Here is a 14,401-nt window from a genome sequence, read left to right as displayed (position 1 = left end):
ATGTGTAATTCTGATTTCTTCTCAATGGATCATGTGACATTTCTGATTATAAATATATGGCAGACAGGCACTGATATGAAAAATGTGCTGTTATGTAATGCCCAACAATACACCAGATGGAAAATGTGAGCACTTTGACTGGAAAGTGAGTTATTTGGTCTTTCCATTTGTGTTTATCTTCAAAGGATAAATTACAAGCAGAAGATGTACTGTATGGATTAAGGATCTAAAAGCCTCTACTGTACTCTGGAAATTGTTCAGCAATGTGAAAGGACAGCATACTTAGCTGGCCAGACAGACACTCTTATCTATTCTCTAGTACGGTTGTTGCATGTTGAGATGATGGTGTTAAAGAAAAATGTACCCTGAAATGAGGATTTCCAGCTTCTAAATATTCAACATAAACCCTAGGGCCAGATAGGGTTTATTTTAATTTCTGTTCACAACACCCTGGGAGGTGCATCATGCTGAAAGTTTTCTCATTCAGAAAATATTTCAGTCTTTCATGGTTTTGCAGTGTCTCTATGAAAGAGGACTCAATACACAGAGAAATGATCTCTTATATGGCCATTTGAAATGTATTTATTTATTTTCATATCACCTGAATAATTTATGTGATATATTTTGCTACTTATAGAGATGAGGAACTCAAAAGCAATTTTTTAGAGCTAAGAAAGCTTTTTTCCCCCATAAACATCAAGCTAGTACTCAGAATGTCCTTATGAGCAATATAATAAAATAAAAGATGAATATTTAGTATATAAGTAGAAATAGAAAAATTCACACTTACGTTATTGCCATACACCTCAATGAATAAAAGAATTACAAACCATGAAACTGAAATGTCAAGATGACAAAACCTCCAAAAGGGAAATAGCTCCATTGGCCAAGAATGTATAAATTATTTCTACTTTCAATACCAGCATAGAAAACCATACAGCATATCTTAAATTTGGAAAATAGGAACTAATTTTAAAGTAGCATATGTGATGATAGCAATGGGGAATATGAAGTGCTTACCATGCCCTGTTCCTCCCTAGCCCAACCCACACATAAATTGTCAGAGTAGCCTTTCTAAAGAGCACAGTTCTGAACATGTTGCTTCCCAGGTTACAATTATTCAAAGGCTTCCTCCTATCTATAGGATAGCTAAAAACCTTTTTTTCCTTTGGAGAATATATACTGAAATATTTATAGATAAATTGATGTTATGGCTGAGATTTGCTTCAAAATAACCTGGGGAGCATGGAAAGGAGGGAGGAGGTGAGACGCAGATGGAATAAAATTGGTCAAAAGTTGATCATTTTGGAAGATGGGTGATAACTCCGTGAGGTTCATGATCAGATTTTACCCACTTTTGTATGTCTTATAAAGTTTTTTTAAAGATTTATTTGTTTATTTATTTGATAGAGAGAGAAAGAGAGAGAGAGAGCAAGCACAAGCAGGGAGGAGGGGCAGAAGGAGAAGCAGACTCCCCACTGAACAGGGAGCCAGATGCAGGGCTGGATCTCAGGACCTTGGGATCACGACCTGAGCCAGAGGCAGAGGCTTAACTGACTGAGCCACCCAGGCATCCCTATAAAGTCTTTTTTTAAAAAAGGAAAGAAAAACTCTTTACATTGACTTGGAAATTTTTCTATAACTTGGACCTAATAATTTACCTTTCCTAAGTTTACAGTCCACTTCTCAAGCATCGGAAGCCACATCCAAATTCATTGTCAAAAATGTTGTCCCTGAGCTTAAATTTTTATTAACTTGGTGCCTTTGTTCAAGTAGTTTTTCCTTCCTGGAATGCTCTTCTCTCTTAGCTTCACTTATTAAACTTCATTTTTTGAGGCTGGGTCCTGTCTTCTGTAAATGATGGTGTTAGACCAGAAAAACTTCCAACAGCTCTTCTCCTCTGTAATGACTGAGCTTGCCTGACCACTCATTCCCACAGAGAAAAAGATTGACTTAGGAATAAAGGACTGAGGACCTAACTAGCCACAGTCTGCGTTAGGACCGATAAACACCTGCAATATCAAGTTGTTTGGGAATTTTTTATCAAATTAGGTTTCCTCCCTTTCTTATATTTGATAATTATTAACTTCTTAGAAACATATCCCAAATGAAAGTTGTTTTAAATAGTCTCTAAATTCTACTTAGCAGTACATCAGATGAATTCATGAAAGAGTGTACCTTAGGGAGAGAAGTAGTTAGAGATAGTCGGATCCTAGGGACTGGCTACAGGACTTTGGCTCACGGGCATGAGATTCAAGAGACTTCCACAGAAAGGAAGAATGTCTAACCTGATTTGGGCTCTCCAGATATCATCTCAGGACTATTCCCCTTGTTTCAAATGACTTAGAGGAAACATTTTTGTTGCATGGATTTCCATTATTAAATGTTAACTAAAAAGAATAAAAACTCCTAACAGCTACTGAATGTAACAAAAAAGCAAGATTTTTTCCCCTTTTTTAAAATTCTCTGATTATAAAAGTCACACACATTTTGCTTGTTAGAGTTTTATGATAATTAGAGAAAATTCCCTTTAATAATTACTCTTTTCCAAAATGTTCTTAGACAACGAACCAAATGACTTCTGGTATATCTCTCTGTCCCTCTTTGATGAAAAGTACCTCTCCTTACCCACCCAGGAGTAAGCACTAACAACAGGCATGTTTGTGTTCTGTGAGCATGTCTGATACTAAACACAACTGATTGGACCAGGAGATAAAGATTCTGTCCTCCAGGATTCTATAATTGGGACTGAAATTAATTAATCAATCTGGATGGGTGATGCAGCAATATTAAATCTGAATTAGAACATGTTTGGTTGACAGTAACAGAAATGAAAATCCAGATGTGCTTAAACAACATATAAATAACTTATTGGCTCATAAACTTAGAAGTCCAGAGGGATGATGTTTACTGCATGGCTGGATATCGGTGTTCAAATGGTATCTTCAGGAATGAGTTTCTCCATTTCTGAGTTTGTTTTCTTTGGGTTGTCTTCATTCCCAGGCAACCTCTTCCCCTATAGAGGATGTTACCCACCAGGAAATTCATACCTATATTCTACCATTTTAGCAACCCTAAAAAAAAAGCACAATTGTTAATTAATTCTATAAAAATTCTCAGGAAGATTTTATTGGCCTACTTTGGATTTTGAGTCCACGAACCAAGAGCAAAGGCTAAGGTATTTCAATGCTCTGATTATCCAGAACCAAGTCAAAACCCCACACTTGAGGTCAGCTATGCCTGAAGCCCATGGATGGAAAGTGGAGAAGGAATGGTTCTTCAGAGGAAAGTCAAGGTGCTTTATCTTATCATAGGGTTATATATTGGAAAAAGAGGTGATTGTTAATTGGTTAATTGGTCTATGGACGGGCCATCTAGGGATGAAAAGGAAATATATAAACAAAAATTTCTTAGCAGAATGGATGGACTGGATGGCTATAAACCTAGGCTTTTTGTGATCTAAATGGCCATGATGCTTTCCCAATCTTCTGACTGGAGGCTGAGCCTCACTGATTGGTCATTGTTCATCTTAACTTGGATTTTGTTGGAAGGGAATGACTAAGGCATTTAGGCCAATCAAATAATGATGAAAAACATACATAGTATTCCTTCATAGTCTAGATAAATATCAAAACTTGGTTTACCAATTTCCTGGGTTAAGTCTCATGTATTGGGAACAAGTCTACTTATCCAAACTAACGTGGTAGCCTATTGATCCAGTGGGCCTAATTGGTTTGCTTGCTTGTTGCTATGGTCTGAATGTTTGTGTCCTCCCAAAATTCATATGCTTAAATCCTAATGCCCAGTGTAATGGTATTAGTAGATGGGACCTTTGGGAGGTGATCAGACCACTCCCTCTTGAATGAGATTAATATCTTATGAGAGACCAGAGAGAGATTTCTAGTCCCTTCCTCCATGTGAGGACACAATAAGAAGTTGGCAGTCTGCAATGCAACCACACTGGCACCCTGATCTTAGACTTTCAGCCTCCAGAACTGTGAGAAATAAATTCTTTTGTTTATGAGTCATTCAGTCTGTGGTATTTAGTTATAGCAGTCTGAATGGATGAGACACTTGTTTACTTATCTTTGAAGAAAATGAAATTATACAGACCTAGTATTTGCCAACAAGCAGAATGTGTGGATTGCCTATAGTACCATTCACTGTCCAAAGAAACAGATATAATCAGTTTCTTATTTCTACAAAATAAAAACTCTTTTTGGTAAATTTGAAATAATTTAGAATGAATGCAGACCCTTGAACAGCATGAGGGTTGGGGTAGCACCCCCACATAGTTGAAAATCCACATATAATTTTGACTCCCCCAAAACTTTACTAATACCCTACTGTTGACCAGAAGCCTTACTGATAACATAAACAGTCAATTACAACATATGTTACGTATATCATATACTGTATTCTTACAATAAAGTAAGCTAGAGAAAAGAAAATGTTTTTAAGAAAATCATAAGGAAGAGAAAATATATTAGCAGTACTGTACTGTATTTATGGGGGGAAAAATCCACATGCAAGTGGACCCACACTGTTCAAACTCATGTTGTTTGTGTTCAAGGGTCAACTGTATAAAAATTCAATTTAATTCCATTCAAGTCAAGCTTCATCTCCTTTATAAATCCTTTCTTGATCATTCTACCTGTATCAATTTCCTTCCACTTTTTCTTCCATCTTCTTTTCCTCCAATAATTTTATTATATGTGTTACTCGTTGAACAATTGTTATGTGCCAGGCACTGTGCTAAATATTTTTCATTGATAGATGATCTAATTTAACCCACTCAACAAGTAGGTTATTGACGATAATGCTTATTTCCCAGAAATAGAGAGGCAAAAAACGTTGTCCACTATCACATAATTAGTGATCAAGCCCAGCTTTGAACCCAGACAGCTTGATTCCTGAGCCCACACCTTCAGCCACTTCCCTGCACAACTTCGCACAGCACTTTAATCTGTGCCCCTTATCTATAGCCCGGTGCCTGGCATGTAGTAAGCACTCAGTAAATGTCATTGTTTTCTTTATTATTACATTACAATGTTAGGCTCTCAAAAAAATGTCCTGTATTTTCTTCTCCCCATAGCATAGCCCCCTACAACTTGTGAGGTATGCATAACACTTCATGTGTTATTGATTTAATCTATCAAATAGACCAGAAGTGGAAATCTGCTAAATATCATTATGTCGACTAGTAGGAGTAATGCACACTTTTTTCCAATTTAAGAAGCAGAGATCTTTTGTAATTTTTTCAGTTTCATAAATGTACTAATTATTTCAACTCTTGGCCTTTTTTTTTTAATGTTAGATTTGCTGTTATTAATTATTGCATACATGTTACCTTCCTTGCTCAACTCTTCCAGTTCTTTTAAGTTTTTATTTAAATTCCAGTTAGTTAACATATAGTGCAATATTAGTTTCATGTGGACACTACAGTGACTCAACACTTCCATACAACACCTGGTGCTCATCACAGCAAGTGTACCCTTTAATCCCCATCACCCATTTAACCCATCCCCCTACCCACTGCCCCTTCAGTTTGTTCTTTATAGTTAAGAGTCTGTTTCTTGGTTTGTCTCTTTCTCTTGCCTTTTTTCCCTTTACTTGCTTGTTTTGTTTCTTAAATTCCACATCTGAGTGAAATCATATGGTATTTGTCTTTCTCTGACTGACTTATTTCGCTTAGCATAATACTTTCTAGCTCTGTCCATGTCATTGCAAAAGGCAAGATTTCATTCTTCTTTTTATGGGTAATATTTTTGGCCATTTTTTTAAAGTGGTGCCAGGTAAAAAATATAGGATGGATTCTCTAGAACACATTCTCAGATTCTCATTAGATTTATTGTTATTTCATTTTATTTCCAGCTTTATCGAGATATAATTGGCATACAACATTGTGTAAGTCTAAGGGGTACAATGTAATGATTTGATACATATATATATTGCAAAATGAGATTTATTTTATTTTATTGAGATTAATTTTATTTTTATCATAATATTTTCCAGCTATTTTTAATGCTGACTCATGAAATAATGAGTATTATTTTATAATTTAGAGTAGAACTAAGATTAGAACTGAAGTGTGTTAGGAGAACACTGACTACATTTAATGCACTAGAAAAATCCATCAAGGTTTGTCATTTTTGAAAATACACCCCATCCTCTCATGGACATCTTGTACACAGAGAAAGATCCCAGGTCATAGATAACACAGTTATGGCAACTGAGAACTTTACATCCGAGACATTTGGGGTCATTTTCAGTATATGGGGTAGGCAAAAGTCTAAAATGATTCCTTAAGATTTCCCACTCCAATATGATGAGCTATCAAGCCCTGATTAGTTATGTTACATGGCAAAAGGGATTTTGCAGGTATCATTAAGGTCACTAATCAATTGACTTCGGGTTAATCAAAATGATTATCTGGGCAGGCCTAATCAATCACATGAGCCCCTTAAAAGAGGGTACTTTCTCAGGCTGGTGGCAGAAGAAGTCAGAGATTTGAAGCATGAGGATTCAACACACCACTGCTGGCTTGAAGATGGAGGGGGCCACATCCAAGGACCAAAGAGCAGCTTCTAGTTTCTGAGACCAGCACCTGGCAACAACCACAGGAACTGGATTCTACCAATAATCTAAGCTTGGAAGCAGAATCTTCTCTAGAGCCTCCAAAAAAGATCCCTGCCCCACCTTGATTTGGGGCTTGTAAGACCCATCCAATCAAGTACCCCCAGACTTCTGATCTACTGAACTGTGAGATAATAAGTGTTATTTTAAGCTGCTAAATTTTGTGGCAATTTGTATGCAGCAATAAAAAACTAAGGCAGGCTTTTTTTTTTTAATTGGTTGACCCATATAAAATGCCAATATTCACTGGTTTTTATCAACATAAACAATGATTTCATTTGATTCAAACTAATATTATTTGGATATGTTCAATCTGATATTATTTGGCTGATGGGTTCTTAGAGCCTTGATAGCTTAGGAAGACAGCCATATATATATGTGAATATATATATATATATTCACAGACTTTACTCACTCCCTATCCTTTATTCTCCAAAATGCACACATCAAAACATGTATATATGTTGATCATTTCATCAGTCTTACACCAGAGAAAATGTCTCCTACCTCTAATTATGCTGTTTCCAACTACTGCTATTACCAATGTTGAGCCATAGTAAAGCTTTTGTCTATTTTCAAATGTAATCTTCAAGTATTTGAGGTCAGAAACTCTATGTTTATTTCCAGTATAATTTTTTTTACATAATGCTCACTTAGTAAATGAATATTTCAATGTTCAGGTTTCCAATGATGACCCTTCGAAATTCAACGGGTATATGACTCAGTTATATAGAGTGATATGGGGGTTTTGTTTTGGCGTGACCTTGGGGGCTTGTTCATAGATTGAAACTTAAATTTTTTGTTCTACAAAGTAAAAGAGCAGTTGAGGGGTGTAGTAAGTTCCTATGCACAGAAACAGGACTCCAAGAACTGATGATTGAGCTGAAAATTCAACAAACCATCCTTTCAAAACAGCTCAGGAAAACATTTAAAAGAACAAAAAGGGGCAGAAGAATCTTCACTGGCAGAAAGAATCCCAGCAATTGTGTTTTCCTTACAAAACATGTATTTTTCTTTACTCTTTACATAAAAGGAGGACTCTGTGCAAGTAGGTAACAATGTTTTGTTGCCACAGTGAAGATTTTGAGAAGAGTAAAGACCAAACAGCTCCTCCTAGTTGTCACTGAGGGTGTGGCATTTATTATCAAATCAGGAAATGTGTTTCTGGTGAAGCTTAACTCTGAGATGCAATAAAGAAAGTAGTCATGTGTTCTGACCATTGTTGCCCCGATGACTCTAAATCAATGTTGCTCCCTCCGTTTAGCCAGGAAGAAGCTGTGACTAACTTATAAAACTTATGGCCCATACAGTAGAATCCATCTACTTAGCAAATCCTCAGGACCATACATACTTCCAAATAATAGTGTCCATTCTTCGGGCAGCTTTCATTCATGAGTTTCCTCTTATAAATTTTAGAATCTGCCAGGTAATTTTACCAACAGAATTTTGATCATTTCCAGTATTATTTAAGGATTATACATAGAAACTATTTTCAGAAATAATAAAGGAATACTAATAAAATAAGGTACTTCATACTTGCAATAATCTTTTTTAATCTCATTAGAAAATAGATATGATTCTCAATACTTCAATTTGCAAAAATTCATTTCCAATGGTCCTCTTCTTCCCCTCGCCTATTTTAAATGGTCCTGATTCTTTTCTATTACTGCAAGCAGAGGCATGATAGTTAGTTTTTGTATATTCTATTAACTAATATAAAAGAAAAAAAAACTTTGAAAGAGTTGACATCATTATGTATTTCAATAGCTCTTACAGAATATTAGAATTGGAAGAGAATTTGGAAGTCACCCAACACAATACAAGCATGAATGATTCTCCTTCAAGTACCATCACAGAGTGATTGTACAGCCTTTTTGTGACTACAGCAGCCAATTTCAGACTTGGATAGCTCTTACCATTGAGAAGTTCATCCTTATGTTGAAATAAAATCTTTACCTCCCTATAATTTCTATCCATTGTTACGAAAGTCAAACTGTACTTCAGATTGTAGCTATTTTGTTCTTAACTTGCTAGTTATTATTTCATTATAGGTCTTTATCTAGTCACTGAAAATTCTGGCCAACACATTCATTCTATCAAACTACATTCTACGTTGTACACTGACATATATTTCTACAGAAGAAATTCCCAGAAGTAGGATTTTAATTTCCAAGTGGTATAGTCTTAAACATTGTCTCCGAAGCCATTTCATTCTTGAAATTCATGCAAAGCCATTTCTCAAGTTTCCTCTGAAACACTCCACATGAACTCAGATTGTGAAATGAGTTATCGTGCCTTTGAAGTCAAGGGTGTTTTAATTCCTCCAAATAGAAATATTAAAACTAAAATGTCAGAGTAAGCAATAGTAATGCTAACACAGTTAATACTGAAGATAAATGTTAAACATGTGCACACATTTCGTTGCAAAGAGCATTGGCAAATGTAGAACCAACAGTGGTTTCATTATGGACAAATCTACCTGGAAAGTTACATTAAATTGCTTTACATGCCGTATCTTGGCATTCTATAAGATTAAAAAAAAATCACAAAGGTTTATTTCTAGAGAATGTAGCTAGTAATGACTAGGACTGTAGATTTAGAAAAGAGGCTTCTTTACCCTATTCCTGATGATTTTCCATAAGCACAGTCCTGGTGACTCTGGTTGACCTTTTTCTCATTTTGTCTCTCCTCTGGAGAAGTGAAGTGACTTACTGAATTGGTGAATTTGGAAAGAACAACCAGGCAAGCCAGCTGAACTCTGTACTCCTTTTACCCCTACGTATGGAGCCTGGTCATTGAGCTCTTTATTGCTTCCCTATTCCTCCATGCATCTGGTCTTGTTGCGACAGTCACATGCCCTCTGTGGGTCACTCCAGTCCAGTGGGGCCTTCAATGGGCAGATGAGCCTCCCTTATTCCGGGCACAGTTAGCAGGCCCACGTCAGTTCCATCGTGAATCACTTCTTCCATCTTAGCCCTCATTGGCCTTCTCTTTAGGAAGCAGGCAGGAAAGAGATGACTGTTTTATGAGCTGCACTGCCCACCTCCAGGAATCCCAAGAAGAGGAAATCATGAAGTAGAGTAACAAAGATTTTCTGATGACTTAAACAGAGGGGAGAAACGAAGTTTTTATTCTTGCTAGAGATAAAGCTTTATTTCTTCACCTTTTCTCTTAGAAACAAAGTGAGTTGGGATACAAGCCCATATTCCTTGCTAAGATATATATTTCAATATTCTGGGTATATGTAAAATATGTACATGAATACTTAGCAAGTAAAATGTGTCCTTACTTTACATTCAGCCATTGTTGAAAGTGAGGTTAAAAAATTATAATTGATAAGAGCTGCTTTGTAACTACGTAATGGTTTAACCCAGGAGTAAGAAATAATCTAATTCAACATACTTGTTTTACATATAAGGAAACTGAGGACCAGAGAGTTTTTTCTTTTTCCTTAAGTGTAATCAAGGTGACACAGATATATGTACTGATAAATCAAGGACCAGAGTGCCAATTATATAAAACTGCTAACTGATAAATAAGAAACCAAAAGCTCCCTTAAATGCCACTCTGCAGACCACTCTTATGGATCTTTGCAATATACTAATGATGTAGACAGATATAATTTTATTCAGTTTTTAACAAAAGAGGGTGATTCAGTAATAATCAGTACTTCTCCTGAAATCATAAGTCAAATGAAGAATAAAATTAATAACCTAATTTTTATCAGTGCTTCCTATACCAGATCACACATGCTTAACTTCTGACAGTTCATCACATACTGAGTAATTATACATTGAGATATATATACCTTGTATATATACAAAATGTTGGGTTAATTTTCAACACAAAAGCATTTTCCTCTTAGGGAAACAAGGACCTTTAGACTAGGCTGCAGGACTTAGGTTCTTAATCATATGCCCCAGTAAAGAAAAATGAAAACAGTTAAGGCAAGAATTATGCAAATTATATATAACAAGGGGCCTTCAACACAGTTTTGTTGTTATTGTTGTCAATATTAATGACATCTTGTAACTCAAGCTTTAGGTAGCTTGCAGCAAGCTCTCCCATCTCACCCAAACTGAGCAAGCTTTCGCTGCATCCCCAACTTGGTCGTGAACAATAAATAATGTGCCCATTTTCACTCACATCGTTTTATGCGCTATGAAGTCATTTGAACCTTACGGTCTTCCTTCACATCAGCAATTCTGACAGGAGACTTTTCTTTGAATTTTGCTGCTTAGGCAAGAGTCCAACCTTGAAGCGGTAGACGCGAAAGCATAAAAATGAATCAGGAACGCTGAAGTGTCATTTGGGAGAATGGCAAAAAAGAAATACAGCATCGCAAATCAAAACAGATCGATGGCCTGCAATCAGTGGGTGAGCAGACCTTTCTATGTGGCTGTGAGAACTGACTTGCCCGAGGAACTGTCACCTCGGGCTTGCGGGAGCTTCATTGTCTAACCTCGGTTCAGGAGGCTCAGGCTGAACGTTGGTGCTGTACTCAGTTCAACACCCCATGCTTGGGGGAAGGATACAAAGGAATGTGAGAAGGATCCCCTGCCATTTGGGGGCTTATACTTTAGTTGGGGCGAGAAAACTAAGCAGCTGAAATAACCAGACCACAATTTCAATGTAAAATCTCTTAAACAACTTCTGCTCAATCCATCCGTGCACCACCTTAACCTGCACTCGGCTTTCCCTCCATAGAACACGACGGTGATGCCGCACATGCTCGAAGCCCATGGTCCTGTCCAGCAAGCCAACTGATGCTCTTCTGCTCCCATCCCTTGGGTTCCATATTTACCAGGGGTCAGTTGTCGGGTAACAAAGTGTTTATTCCATTTGTACTTGTCTTTATAATCATGCGATTTAATTAAATATTTTTGAACCTTTGAAATCGAAGTGTGAAAAAGAGCATTTTCCTTGAAAATTAATTTGAATTCCTTTGGAAAGACAGCAAGTGGAGAATTTAAAATACTGTTTTTGAATTGTGTGTGGGCAAGACAACTAAAAAAATGAGGAAAAATAGTAATCTGGAAAGATACTTCACTCAGATGGTCTACATCAAGGGTCAGCAAGCTTTTTCCTAAAGCAACAAATAATAAATGTTTTCAGTTTTGTGGTTTATATGGTCTCTCTTGCTGCATAACTCTGTTACTGTAGCAAGAAAGCAGCCATAGACAATATTTTAAAAAATGGGCATGGCGGTATTCCGTAAAATTTCACTTAGGAACACTGAAATTTGAATTTCATGTAATTGTCTCATATCATAAAGTATTATTCTTTTTTTTTTTAAAGATTTTATTTATTTATTTGCGAGAGAGAATGAGAGACAGAGAGCACGAGAGGGAGGAGGGTCAGAGGGAGAAGCAGACTCCCCGCTGAGCAGGGAGCCCGATGCGGGACTCAAGGATCATGACCTGAGCTGAAGGCAGTCGCCCAACTGACTGAGCCACCCAGGCGCCCCATAAAGTATTGTTCTTTTGGTTTTCTCAACCCTTTAAAAATCTAAAACTTGTTCTTAGCTTACAGGCTGCACAAAAAACAAAAAACAAACAAACAAAAAACGACAGGCTAGACTTGGCCCCTAGGTTTGCTGGATTTCTGGGTTAGGTTAGGTATCTAAAAAAAAAAAAAAAAAAAAACAACAAAAAACAGGAATTTGGGATTGCTGCATTAAAAGGCATATGTATTTTATTTTTAGTGCTTATTTAATTTCTTTAATGCAGCATAGATATGGCATAATTTTGAATATTTTTAATAGGTATACATTAGATCATCTGCACATTCTACAAATAATCACAAGTCCTCCCTTCTGATTTCTGATCTAGTGTCTACCATCCCCTCGTTGCTGAAATGTCCTCTTGGTCAGGACATGTTGAGGTATCTGAGCTCTAGGAACAAGCCTTTGGTGTCCTTCCCAAGGAACTGAAATAAATCTTGTTTGCCAAAGACAGTTTGTAGGTTGGGTAGCAGAATTCTCTCACTTGTCTTACCCTCTCGTTGTCCTTCCAACTTGAAAAGCTACTGAATTAGAGAAAACGACAACATCTATCTCCAGTACTAGAATAATTAAAAACATTCAGTTGAAATCAAGTGTCTTGACAGTTCTTTTTCCTTATTATTTTGCTTTTTTATAATTTTATTCTATTTTTATCAAGAGATAATTAGTACAAAGTGAATAATGAAAAACAGCTGTTCTTACCCCATCGCTCCACATCTTTCCTTCCTCCATCACCTTACCCACTCCCTTAAGCACACTTTCTTTTCTCTCATCTTCCCAATTCCACCATAATTTCTAGCAAAATCAATATTCAGAGTTTCTGCTACCCTAATTTTTTAATTTGAGTGTTACTTCTTGCCCTCTGAATGCCCATACAGATATAAATACTTTTTTATTCATACAATAAACTTCTTCTCTCTCTACAGTCACTGATTTTCAGGTTTTCATTTATTTCATCCAAATCTTTTTGTTTTGTCTTCTGTAAGTCCATTCTGATCTTTCTTCATGTCAGAGGTTTTCCTTAAATGTTTGGTGACCTATGGCTGTCTATTTAGATTTAGAATCGAGGCACCAAAGATCTAATTGGAAACTCTGTGCCCATGATGGAGCTTATTGACAGACTGGAATCACTGTAGGTGACTGGGTCGGCATCTGGCTATTTCATTGTATCTACAGATCACCCTTTCCAAAAAGACTCAGTCCAGAGAGAAAGTCTCCCATCTGCCACATGGAGAGTAAACATGTAGACTTTCAGTCAATCCTCCTGTTTCAGCCCTGGGTTTCTCCTCTACCACTCTTCCTGCCACTGCATTTGGTATTTCTGGCTCTACCTATACAGTCAATCAAATTCCTGGCTCCTGCCTTGATGAGGTGAGGGAGGGGTCAACTGGTCCTTGGCTGGGTGGAGTAGGGTAGAGATTGAAGAGGGTGTCAAGTTCCTGCTTACAGAGAGACGTTCAAATACTTCTCAGTCCTTTTCTTCCCCATCTTCAGAGGTATCTGGTGCCTCTACTTATTGACAGGGGTTCTTGAGTGCTTCTTGAATATAAATCGGCTTCCTTCTTATTGGCTTGCAGACATTTATTCTGTGAATTTAATAATCACTTCTCCATCTGCTTTCCTTCTTCCAAAATGTTGATTTCTTTTATCTGCTGTCTCTTTACTCTTGTGGTTTTTTACTGTTTTTCTCTCTGAAATATCATACTAGTGTGGTTTCAGGAGTGTGTAGAGGAAATGCATGTGCTCTGACTACCATGTTTTAGTAATGTGCATTTTGAGTGTTACCAAAATGCCCTTTGAAAAGAATGCACCAATTTACACTTCCCAAATCTGTGCACATGCATACCTTTATTCAACAAACACACTTGCCAATAGTATGTGAATCAAACTTTTTCATCCTTGCCAATTTGTTACTATATTTTATATTCCTTAAGAGTAAGACCTGTATCTTGCCTACTTTTGTCTCCTACACACAATGTTTGGCACAGAAACATCTGCAGGAAAGAGCATGGACCAAAAAGTCAACCATCCCAGCCCTTCAGTGACTAAGAATTTGCCTTTGGCCATGTTATGTCATTCCTCCAGAACTCTGGCTATTAATCTGAATTCAATGTTACACTCTTCTTAGTATTAATATTCTAGGTGTGTGAGTTAGCTTGCTAGGGTTGCGCTCACAAAGCACAAAAAAACCTGAGTGGCCTTTTTTTAAACTTAATTTTATTTATTTTGACAGAGGGGACACAGCAAGAGAGGGAACACAAG

Source organism: Mirounga angustirostris, unplaced genomic scaffold (assembly GCF_029215605.1).
Source record: "Mirounga angustirostris isolate CCGP_5_RB_7025 unplaced genomic scaffold, mMirAng1.0.hap1 SCAF_3, whole genome shotgun sequence".
Classification (NCBI taxonomy): Eukaryota; Metazoa; Chordata; class Mammalia; order Carnivora; family Phocidae; genus Mirounga; species Mirounga angustirostris.
Note: the sequence above shows the minus strand (reverse complement) of the source record.